Source organism: Hoplias malabaricus, chromosome 13 (assembly GCF_029633855.1).
Source record: "Hoplias malabaricus isolate fHopMal1 chromosome 13, fHopMal1.hap1, whole genome shotgun sequence".
In the NCBI taxonomy this organism is placed as follows: Eukaryota; Metazoa; Chordata; class Actinopteri; order Characiformes; family Erythrinidae; genus Hoplias; species Hoplias malabaricus.
In genome coordinates this window covers 24,144,990-24,158,261 of record NC_089812.1, presented here as the reverse complement: position 1 = coordinate 24,158,261, position 13,272 = coordinate 24,144,990, and the positions used below count along the sequence as shown (strand labels likewise).

Genomic DNA, 13,272 nt, shown 5'->3' with positions numbered 1-13,272 from the left:
GAGTCACACTCGATAACACAGCATGAATGAAGGAGGGGGTGGGGGGGACGCATTTCAATCACAGCCAATGTCTTTACACCATTAAAGATAGGTCATAAGCAAATACTAAGCACCACATCCACCACAGAGGAGAAACATGAACTAGAAGTATGCCATAAGCTTCGCCACTTTAAAAGGTTAATTCCTACCACAACAAAGAATCAGCTCCAGTCTCTGCACACTGTCTAAAAACACCTGTGTATTATTTATGCACACATTTTTATTTCTTAACTACTATACACACTAATCAGCCATAAGATTAAAACTACATGCCTTTTAGTGTTAATATTGTGCAGGTCACTTTTGTGTCACCTGATCCATTGAGGCATGTGCTACAAAAGAGCTTTGAAACTGTCCAGAGATCAGACTTGTTTTTACAGCACCTCCTAAAAATTGACTGGAATGTGATCCTGAATATCACAATTTGGCCCTTGCTTTCAACATCAACTTCATAAAATGTTCACTAAGATAGAGATAAACAGTGTTATACAGCCTCCAGCACCTCAATATTATAGAATAAGGAACACTTACATTATTTTCACCCTGTATGAGCTCACTGTGGCTTTGGACCCAGGCTTACCACAGAGTTCCTTGAATTACCGACGTGGGCTAATCACTATCTACAGCTTGGTTTACGATGACAAATTGTCACTTCGGTGACTGGTCAGCATAGGGGCAGAGCTGTGATGGAGTATAAGGCCTTTATGGAAATTCAGTCTTTTAAAGGAACACTAAGTAAAATTAGTTCATTTTCTCATGGGCTCCCCCTACAGTTGCTTGGTGTAATTCAATTTGCAGCACTGCCCAGAAAAATCATGGGGAAAGGGGGAGGGAGATGAAACAGGTTACCTACCCTCCTCCAAAATTTACATAGTGCAGATTCTGCAGTGCTGAGAGCAGAGTAGTAGTGACAGATGCTCTATTCTCCCTTTTACAGCTCAGTGAAGTATCACAATGATTTTAAAGCTGTCATTTTATGGTAAAGGTACTACCTAGCGCTGCTTTAACATGAATGTTTCAGAGGCCAGTGAATGTGTGCAGCACTGCTCATCTTGTTTGACAGTGATTTTTATCATTTAAACAGTAAAGGTGACCATACCATAAAAAAAAATAAGTAACTGTGGCTCTGGAGTCAACCAACCCAAACACTGCGAAATAAGACCACCCTGTACGTTTCTGTGGGATCTAATGAGTGGTTCTGATTTTGTGCTGTGTCTTACTTAGAGGGAAGGCATTTTAGAATTGCCCCGCCCCTCTGAGTCTGTCCAATCACAGCGCTGGACCCATGAGCGCACAAAGACAAGGTTAAACAGAGCAAAACAGACACAACTAGTGCTGAGAAATAAGAGTACTGATTAAAAACAGAGAAAACGAAAACAGAGAAGAAAGAGCACACAGCAAAAACAGCTAAAAACCAGCGCTTCTGCTCCTCACTGCTGTACGCTCATTTGTTCGGGAAGAATTCATTCCCCTGATGTTTAACATTTTATGGGCTAACCCTACTCAACAGACCACCCCATTCCAGGCCACAACTCCCAAGTGGAGCCTTAATCTTCAAGGGCGCTTGAACAGATGTGTGCATTTGGTCTTGGCTCTACTAGCGCTTGGCTCTAATTGTGATTTTGCATGTGTTCATTTGGAAATCTACATTGGCTCAGTTCAGTACAAGCTCAATGCATCTCAATGCAGGTTTAATCAGTAAACCAACAATTTCATATTTATATACCTCACTCTCTGACATTTTGGTCAGGCAGCCCTAAACAAAGCTGTCCATTCTAATTAGTCCATGTCTGTCCCTCAAGGAATTCTGGTTAGTTGGCCTTTGCTGGGCCTGAATCCGTGTGGTACTCACCAAAAGCCACAATGATTGCACATGTGCACACCCATAATACTACAGCCTTGCAGTGCTGACGGATGTAAACCCTGGACTGGGAGTGCATCACTCTACTTAGGACTGGACTGGGTCAGACACGGTGGAAGATTCATCTGTGTTCTCCAACACTATATGTGAGGAAAATCTATTAAACCAGGACTGTTAATAATGCAGTTAAACATCTGTTAAACATCTGTCTCATCCCGTCAGTGATCGGAAACTTGTCGGCAGATCCTGTGCCACAGTGGCACACAGTAATGGCACATTGTCACAGTGAGTGTTTCCAGCCCTGAGACACAAGTGGGGTGTGAAAAGTGAAGAGGTGCAGTGTTTGACTCGTGTTGGTCTCCAAATAAAATGTTTCGTGACTTGGTTTTTCTGGCAGACACTGGGCTTGGGCTGTCATGTATTTACAGACAATAATAAAATCCTTTAAGGAACTTTAAATAGAGTTAACTGCGTATAACTATTGTTTGCAGATTTTGTCACTGTCCAATTAAAAACATATCTTTACTACATAATTTAAGCACAGCAGCTGTGGGAAAATTTCATGATGAATGCGCCAATAGAAATGCGCCAAAATCACTTAGAATACATTTTTTCCCTAATTTTTTCCAAAATTTTTAGAGACATATCTTTTTTCATTGGAAAGTGTAAACAGACTTAAAAATCGTACAGCAGTAATGAAGTTGATGCCACCATCACCGTCACTAAACCTCAATTTGTTGCTGAATGTATTGAACTCTGTCAGACATTGTGGCCTATGGGTTGTTTTTGTTGTTGTTGTTTGCTAGGAGGGCTACTTTAATTTTAATTTATTTTTAATAAATATATACTGGGTGTGCTTTATACATATATTAGCATAAGCTGTACACAATATTAAAGACAATTTATGTAAAAAATATTAAAGACAATGGTTGTGTATAGAACCCTGAACACTTGAAGAGCACTTGGATTTCAATAAACAACAGTTTCCTTTAAGAAAGAACCCTTGTAGAATCATCATTTCAAGGGTGTAGCTTATTACAAAGCATCTGTTTATAGTTAAACAGACAAATCCTTATCAACTGCTTAGCCAAGTTGACCTCACTCTGCTGTTATCAAACATTTTTTATATTTTACGTTTTATACGTTATATAAAGGTATATACCCTCTGCCTTTATCTTTAACTTCCAGGTATTGGTGTTTTCCCGGTGGCCCCCTGACTCCAGAGTTAACCCCAAACTGTCCTGTCCTCCAGAGCCTGGTCTGGACCCTGAATCACCACTGGCACAGAGCCATAAACCACACACTGAATCAACTCACAAAAATCAAGACAAGTTACAAAAAGACCTCTGTCCCCAGGCAAGAAAAGACGGTGTTCAGAGTCCTGTCCAGATTCCCACTCTGAATCCTGTCTCCATGTTTACAGTCCTGTTCCCTTTATCCTGCCAAACTTTGAGTTCCAGAGCATTGCCCAGTGCCCAAGATATGGCAACAAGACCTCTCTGCCAGTTCCAATCAGTCCTCCCTGCCAGATCCCTGTCTTTAATGTTTTTCCTAGGTTAGACCTCACCTGCTTGTTTTGTTTTGTTTGTTTATACTTTGTTGCATTTGACCGACTGTTTCTAGTTCATTCTGTTTCTGTTATCTATCTGAGTTCCTTATTTTCAGATTTATGTAACTCACATTCTGTTTTTGGTGTTTTCTTCCTCATATGTTCTCTCATGTCTACTCTGTTTTATGTTATGCCTTCCTTGGGTTCCTGCCACCAAACTGGAAATTCTGGTATAATTCAGAACAACTTAATTCAGCAAATTTTTAAACAAATGGACATATAGTCGCTGTCCAATTAAATGCGATTCCCCATTTTCGTCGATATTATTTTGCTACATCATCTGAACACAGCTGTCATGCTCCAAAATGACCTGGAAACAAATCTTTTCACTTTGACTTCCACTGAAAGTTATAAAGGCTTTCCTTGTCCTGTAAAGTTACTATTTTCGAGAGTTCACAAGTTGGGGTTTGTGTGTAATGGGTTTACTCAATATACAATGTGATATATATATAAACCAATAGAACCCTTAGCAACCAATATCTACAAACACCATCTCCAGAAATGTTGGGAAATTTTGTAAAATCTAAAATAAAAGTCTGAATTTTTTTTATTCTCTTTTAAAGATTTATTTAAATAAGAGAAATTGCTTGGTGTAATTCAATTTTACAGCAGAGAAATGTTTTCCAAAGTCTTCACTGACTGCCAAAATAACACCTCATAAATGACAAAAAAATCAATTTCAACCTTTAAGACGACACCATTATAATAAACAAAGCTTTTTCCTGTGAAGTCCAGAGTTATTCCAGCAAGACAATGCCATGCCACATTCTGTACATGCAGCCACAACTTTTAGTGCTTGGTATCCTCAGTTTACTAATTATTAAACAGTGTATTTAAAAGGACAAATGATGTAACACTGTGGTAACCATGAGCCATATTTTTTACTGAGTTGCAGGCATCAATTTTAAATGTGTTTAAATATACAAAATAAATTCAGGTTGTTCAGTGAAAACCAAAAAAGAAAAAAGTGGACTTCTCTTTTCTTGTCAGTTAAAATTTTGCTTTGAGGACAGCTTTGCACATTAATTAGCAGTTCATTTGTGGAATTGCTCACCTTCTTAATGTGTTTCGGACCATTGGGCAGAGGCGAGCTCACTAGCTCACATATTCATTCACACTCACTCTCAGTCACTCACTCAATCATAAACCCTCACTCACACATTCACTCTCAGTCACTCACTCACTCATAAACCCTCACTCACATTTTCACTCTCACTCACTCACTCACTCACTCATAAACCCTCACTCACATTTTCACTCTCAGTCACTCACTCACTCATAAACCCTCACTCACACATTCATTCTCAGTCACTCACTCACTCATAAACCCTCACTCACACATTCATTCTCAGTCACTCACTCACTCATAAACCCTCACTCACACATTCATTCTCAGTCACTCACTCACTCCTAAACTCTCACTCACACATTCACTCTCAGTCACTCACTCACTCATAAACCCTCACTCACATTTTCACTCTCAGTCACTCACTCACTCCTAAACTCTCAATCACACATTCACTCTCAGTCACTCACTCACTCATAAACCCTCACTCACACTTTCACTCTCACTCACTCACTCACTCACTCACTCACTCATAAACCCTCACTCACACATTCATTCTCAGTCACTCACTCACTCATAAACCCTCACTCACACATTCATTCTCAGTCACTCACTCACTCCTAAACTCTCACTCACACATTCACTCTCAGTCACTCACTCACTCACTCATAAACCCTCACTCACATTTTCACTCTCAGTCACTCACTCACTCCTAAACTCTCAATCACACATTCACTCTCAGTCACTCATTCACTCATAAACCCTCACTCACACTTTCACTCTCAGTCACTCACTCACTCATAAACCCTCACTCACACATTCATTCTCAGTCACTCACTCACTCATAAACCCTCACTCACACATTCATTCTCAGTCACTCACTCACTCCTAAACTCTCACTCACACATTCACTCTCAGTCACTCACTCACTCCTAAACTCTCACTCACACATTCACTCTCAGTCACTCACTCACTCACTCATAAACCCTCACTCACATTTTCACTCTCAGTCACTCACTCACTCCTAAACTCTCAATCACACATTCACTCTCAGTCACTCATTCACTCATAAACCCTCACTCACACTTTCACTCTCAGTCACTCACTCACTCATAAACCCTCACTCACACATTCATTCTCAGTCACTCACTCACTCATAAACCCTCACTCACATGTTCACTCTCAGTCACTCACTCACTCCTAAACTCTCACTCACATATTCACTCTCAGTCACTCACTCACTCATAAACCCTCACTCACACATTCACTCTCAGTCACTCACTCATAAACCTCACTCACACTTTCACTCTCAGTCACTCACTCATAAACCCTCACTCACACATTCATTCTCAGTCACTCACTCACTCATAAACCCTCACTCACACATTCACTCTCAGTCACTAACTCACTCATAAACCCTCACTCTCACTCATTCACATTCCCTCTCACACCCTCAGTCTCTGATGTGTATTTACAGATGGAAAGCTGTGATTAGAAAAAATCCTTTTAAGGAGCTTGTAAATACAGTTAAATGCATATAACTATGATTTGTAGATTTTGTCGTTGTCATTGTGCAGAGGTGGGGGCTGGTACACAGTCCTATGCAGTGACTAGCCCTACTCCACCAATGACTAATGGGAAGGTTATATATATATATATATATATATATATATATATATATATATATATATATATATATATATATAATGTGCACTAAAGTCCTGTACATTATTGAAGCCAGTTTAGAAAAAAGGCAGTGGAGAGTAAAAGCAAACCAACAGGGTTTAAACAACATAGGCTCCATTATACCAACTAGTTTATCAAAAACACAACAATAAATAACAGTAACAGTATAACAATAATAACAGTAAATATACAACAATACACTATACCACTCTGCTGTTCAGGAATGTTCTTCTGTACTGTGCAATGTGTATCTATTAGTGTAGTGTATTAGTGTAAAGAGAGGGGAAAGCCTTACCTCTGAAGAGTGAGGTTCAGTCCTAGTGCGCGCAGCTCCATTCACTCTCTGAGTCTCTCTTAGTCCGCAGCAGCACATCAAAGCATGCTCTCTGCTCTGCCACTCATATTGCTTTCGCTCTCGAGGCTCTTGCGCGCTGCTGTTTTACTCGCCCTAGTGGCGGAGGGAAGCCCCCAATTCTCTGCAAAATGTCAGGCCAAAAATCCCCTACGCTCGCGCCTCGTCCCCCGATTATTACAGCCTCTCTGCAATCCAGTGACGTCTCCCCCCGCGACCCCCAGCGTGCTCAACGGCTCAAACGCAATCGTAGCGTCGCTATCGCACGAGGCTCCGCCGACAGACTCCAAGCGCTGACAATTCACTTTCACTTTCGATAAGCGCGCTCCACTCTACAGAGCTCGCGCAATCTCTCTCAATCGCTCACTCATAAACCCTCACTCACACGTTCACTCTCAGTCACTCACTCTCACTCATTCACATTCACTCTCACACCCTCACTCTCAGTCACTCATAAACCCTCACTCTCACTCATTCACTCACATTCACACCCTCACTCTCAGTCACTCATAAACCCTCACTCTCACTCATTCACATTCACTCTCACACCCTCACTCTCAGTCACTCATAAACCCTCACTCTCACTCATTCACATTCACTCTCACACCCTCACTCTCAGTCACTCATAAACCCTCACTCTCACTCATTCACATTCACTCTCACACCCTCACTCTCAGTCACTCATAAACCCTCACTCTCACTCATTCACATTCACTCTCACACCCTCACTCTCAGTCACTCATAAACCCTCACTCTCACTCATTCACATTCACTCTCACACCCTCACTCTCAGTCACTCATAAACCCTCACTCTCACACCCTCACTCTCAGTCGCTCAAACTCTCACTCTCACTCATTCACATTCACTCTCACACCCTCACTCTCAGTCACTCATAAACCCTCATTCTCACTCATTCACATTCACTCTCACACACTCACTCTCAGTCACTCATAAACCCTCACTCTCACTCATTCGGTTTCACTCTCACACCCTCACTCTCAGTCGCTCATAAACACTCACTCTCACTCATTCACTCACATTCACACCCTCACTCTCAGTCACTCATAAACCCTCACTCTCACTCATTCACATTCACTCTCACACCCTCACTCTCAGTCACTCATAAACCCTCACTCTCAGTCGCTCAAACTCTCACTCTCACTCATTCACATTCATTCTCACACCCTCACTCTCAGTCACTCATAAACCCTCACTCTCACTCATTCGGTTTTACTCTCACACCCTCACTCTCAGTCGCTCATAAACTCTCACTCTCACTCATTCACATTCACTCTCACACCCTCATTCTCAGTCAGTCACTCACTCATAAACCCTCACTCACATGTTCACTCTCAGTCACTCAATCACACTCACTCAAACCATCACTCTAACTCATTCACACTCACACCCTCACTCTCAGACACTCACACACTCATTCTCAGTCACTCATAAACCCTCAGACTCCGTTATTCACACTCACATCACTCACTCACTCACACTCAGAAACCTTCACTCTCACACACACGATCAGTCTCAGTCATCCTCACCCATTTACCCTCACTCACTCACATATTCACTCTCACACACACTCCCTCACACTTTCACTCAATCGTTATTTCTTTCACTCTCTCACACACTCACGCTCTCACACACTCACTCTCATTCGTTCACTCTCTCACTCATTCAGAGAGACTTCTGATTCCTCTGCTCCATCTCTAAATGGCCACTTCTCTACTTTATTTCACACTAGAGGCAGGACAAAATAAAATAAATTAACCAACAATATCACAGTTACACCTCGCCGTCCCCCACCCTCTGCCGAACACCACATCTTCTATCAATCAGCATTCCCTTCCCTGCACCAAAGAGTTAAGACCCTTTTAGGAGAAGTTACGACCACAATATCCGTTTCCCTAACAGCAGCATGTCACAAGAGAAGTGGCGTTTTTGACCACAGCTTCAAACGGGCTCAGATGATGTAAAGGAGCAATGGGTCACTCATTCCAATAAATCCTCTTTACGTTCCATTAAAAACACAGTCTTCTACAATTGTGAAACTGTCCAGCATGGTGGTACACACACACACACACACACACACACACAAACACACACACATATAAACAAACACCCACTAAACCTGACAGGATCATGTAAAAGAAAACAAAGCATTAGAGGTCAATGAACCATGTGGGGAAACAGATAACATCTCTAAACCATGACTAACATGCGGCAATGCACCTGGCTGGAGAGCCTCTTTAAAACTATCACATTACATAACGTCCCACCAAAGTGTACACAGAGGTAACAAAAAAATAAATAAAAATTCCCGTCCCCGGAACAGGAGGAAGATCTTCCTTCTCCCCCATCACTTGGGCCATGAGGGCCTCTGTAAGATACAATAACCATCAAATTCCCCGGATGTCTCATTGCTAGCAGTTGAGAAAGAGAACAGATTCCTGTATCTCAGGCCAACCACATGCTCCCTCCACCCTCTCAGCCTGGTTATTCTGTCAGACCAGGTGGAGGACGTAGCTGGTAAATATTGCTAGAAAAATTACCCCCACATTGCACAGGTGCCTTTATCAAGATTGTGTTAGATTCATCCATTCATTCATCACCTGTAACCACGCCATCTTGATCAGGACTGTGGTTGATCCAGAGCCTACTTGGAATAGTGAAGCGCAAGGCAGGAACACACTCTGGGCAACAGTCCATCACACATTCACACCTGTGGACAGTTTCACACACTCAACCAGTCACTCACACACTCACACCTGTGGAGAGTTTCATACACTCACCCAGTCACTCTCACACACACACACACCTGTGGACAGTTTCACATACTCACACACTCACACTTGTGGACAGTTTCACACACACTCACCCAGTCACTCACACCCGAGGAGAGTTTCACACACTCACACCTGTGGAGATTTTCATACACTCACCCAGTCACTGTCACACTCACCTGTGGACAGTTTCACACACTCACACCTGAGGACAGTTTCACACACTCACCCTGTCACTCACACACTCACACCTGTGGATAGTTTCACACACTCACCCAGTCACTCACACCTATGGCCAGTTTCACACACTCATACAGTCACTCACACACTCACACCTGTGGACAGTTTCACACACTCACCCAGTCTCTCACACCTGTGGACAATTTCACACACTCACCCAGTCACTCACACCTGTGGACAGTTCCACACAGTCACTCACACACACCTGTGGACAGTTTCACACACACACACTCACACCTGTGGACAGTTTCACACACTCACCCAGTCACTCACACCTGTGGACAGTTCCACACAGTCACTCACACACACCTGTGGACAGTTTCACACACACACACTCACACCTGTGGACAGTTCCACACACTCACCCAGTCACTCACACATAACTGTGGACAGTTTCACACACACACACTCACACCTGTGGACAGTTTCACACACTCACTGTCACCCTCACCCTGTCACTCACACACTCACACCTGTGGATTGTTTCACATACTCACCCTGTCACTCACACCCTCACACCTGTGGACAGTTTCACACCCTCACCCTGTCACTCACACACTCACACTTGTGGACAGTTTCACACACACTCACCCAGTCACTCACACCCGAGGAGAGTTTCACACACTCACACCTGTGGAGATTTTCATACACTTACCCAGTCACTGTCACACTCACCTGTGGACAGTTTCACACACTCACCCTGTCACTCACACACACATCCGTGGAGAGTTTCACACACTCACCCAGTCACTCACACCTATGGCCAGTTTCACACACTCATACAGTCACTCACACCTGTGGACAGTTTCACACACTCACCCAGTCTCTCACACCTGTGGACAATTTCACACACTCACCCAGTCACTCACACCTGTGGACAGTTCCACACAGTCACTCACACCTGTGGACAGTTTCACACACTCACCCAGTCACTCACACCTGTGGATAGTTCCACACAGTCACCCAGTCACTCACACATAACTGTGGACAGTTTCACACACACACACTCACACCTGTGGACAGTTTCACACACTCACTGTCACCCTCACCCTGTCACTCACACACTCACACCTGTGGATTGTTTCACATACTCACCCTGTCACTCACACACTCACACCTGTGGATAGTTTCACACACTCACCCAGTCACTCACACCTGTGGACAGTTCCACACAGTCACTCACACATAACTGTGGACAGTTTCACACACACACACTCACACCTGTGGACAGTTTCACACACTCACTGTCACCCTCACCCTGTCACTCACACACTCACACCTGTGGATTGTTTCACATACTCACCCTGTCACTCACACACTCACACCTGTGGATAGTTTCACACACTCACCCAGTCACTCACACCTGTGGACAGTTCCACACAGTCACACACACACCTGTGGACAGTTTCACACACACACACACTCACACCTGTGGACAGTTTCACACACTCACCCAGTCACTCACACCTGTGGACAGTTCCACACAGTCACTCACACACACCTGTGGACAGTTTCACACACACACACTCACACCTGTGGACAGTTTCACACACTCACTGTCACCCTCACCCTGTCACTCACACACTCACACCTGTGGATTGTTTCACATACTCACCCTGTCACTCACACACTCACACCTGTGGATAGTTTCACACACTCACCCAGTCACTCACACCTATGGCTTGTTTCACACACTCATACAGTCACTCACACACTCACACCTGTGGACAGTTTCACACACTCACCCAGTCTCTCACACCTGTGGACAGTTCCACACACTCACCCAGTCACTCACACCTGTGGACAGTTCCACACAGTCACTCACTCACACCTGTGGACAGTTCCACACAGTCACTCACACACACCTGTGGACAGTTTCACACACACACACACTCACACCTGTGGACAGTTTCACACACTCACTGTCACCCTCACCCTGTCACTCACACACTCACACCTGTGGATTGTTTCACATACTCACCCTGTCACTCACACACTCACACCTGTGGATAGTTTCACATACTCACCCTGTCACTCACACCCTCACACCTGTGGACAGTTTCACACCCTCACACTGTCACTCACACACTCACACCTGTGGACTGTTTCACACACTCACCCAGTCACTCACATCTGTGGACAGTTTCAGTCACTCACACCCTCACACCTGTGGACAGTTTCACACACTCACACAGTCACTCACACACACACACCTGTGGACAGTTTCACATACTCACCCAGTCACTCACACACTCACACCTGTGGACAGTTTCACACACTCACCCTGTCACTCACACCTGTGGACAGTTTCACACGCTCACCCTGTCACTCACACACTCACACCTGTGGACTGTTTCACACACTCACCCAGTCACTCACATCTGTGGACAGTTTCACACACTCACACAGTCACTCACAACTGTGGACAGTTTCACACACTCACCCAGTCACTCACACACACACACCTGTGGACATTTTCACATACTCACCCAGTCACTCACACACTCACACCTGTGGACAGTTTCACACACTCACCCTGTCACTCACACCTGTGGACAGTTTCACACACTCACCCTGTCACTCACACACTTACACCTGTGGACAGTTTCACACACTCACCCAGTCACTCACATCTGTGGACAGTTTCACACACTCACACAGTCACTCACAACTGTGGACAGTTTCACACACTCACCCAGTCACTCACACACTCACACCTGTGGACTGTTTCACACACTCACACCTGTGGACAGTTTCACACACTCACACCTGTGGACTGTTTCACACACTCACCCTGTCACTCACACACTCACACCTGTGGACAGTTTCACATACTCACCCAGTCACTCACACCTGTGGACTGTTTCACACACTCACCCTGTCACTCAGCCTAGTAGAGCCTAGTAGGGGTTAAATGGTATGTTAAACATTGCAGGGCGCCGATTGGCCAGACCTGTCTACACAAATGCAGACCTCCAGCACAATCTGTAAAATCTCCGGGCTACAGCAGTAATCGTATTTATTTATTTACTTGAGAAAAGATGAAAGGTTGTAAAAATATGCCATGGTCTTTTGAAGAGGTTCAAACACTCCTTGGCTTGGTGGCTGATGAATGAAAAGCTGGAAGCTGCAACTCGTAAAAAAATCTCTAGTGATCTGAACTGATGACTGATAAGTACATACTGTTCAGTTAAAAGCACCAAATGTAATCAAAGTCAGTTGCTGTGATAGTAAGCCGCTCAAAAATGTCACCAATACATTCAGTAGGATACTTTTTGGTCTGTATATTTGAAATGTCATTTATTCATTGTCTGAAACCGCTTATCCAATACAGGGTTGCGGTGGGTCCAGAGCCTACCCGGAATCACTGGGCGCAAGGAGGGAATATACCATGGAGGGGGCGCCAGTCCTTCACAAGACAACACACACTCACACATTCACTGACAACTATGGACAATTTTGAGTCTCCAATCCACCTACCAACGTGTGTTTTTGGAGAGTGGGAGGAAACCGGAGCACCCGGAGGAAACCCATGTGGACACAGGGAGAACACACTAGACTTGAACCCACAACCTCCAGGTCCCTGGAGCTGTATGACTGTGACATTAGCTGCTGTGCCACCGCCCCTT

General features: G+C 44.2%; 1 protein-coding gene across 4 annotated transcripts in view; it reads right to left on the bottom strand.

Annotated features, from left to right (window-relative positions):
* The window catches only part of LOC136664979 (uncharacterized), a 36,776-nt gene that overhangs the window by 22,909 nt on the left and 595 nt on the right, over positions 1-13,272 (bottom strand). For 3 of the 4 annotated variants that reach the window (XM_066642511.1, XM_066642510.1, XM_066642513.1), the window contains exon 1: positions 6,557-6,823. The exons of the other annotated variant lie outside the window; for it this stretch is intronic. The gene's annotated coding sequence lies outside the window, so the exon portion shown is untranslated. Of the gene's footprint in view, positions 1-6,556; positions 6,824-13,272 lie in introns of those variants that run through there. 4 annotated transcript variants of the gene reach the window in all.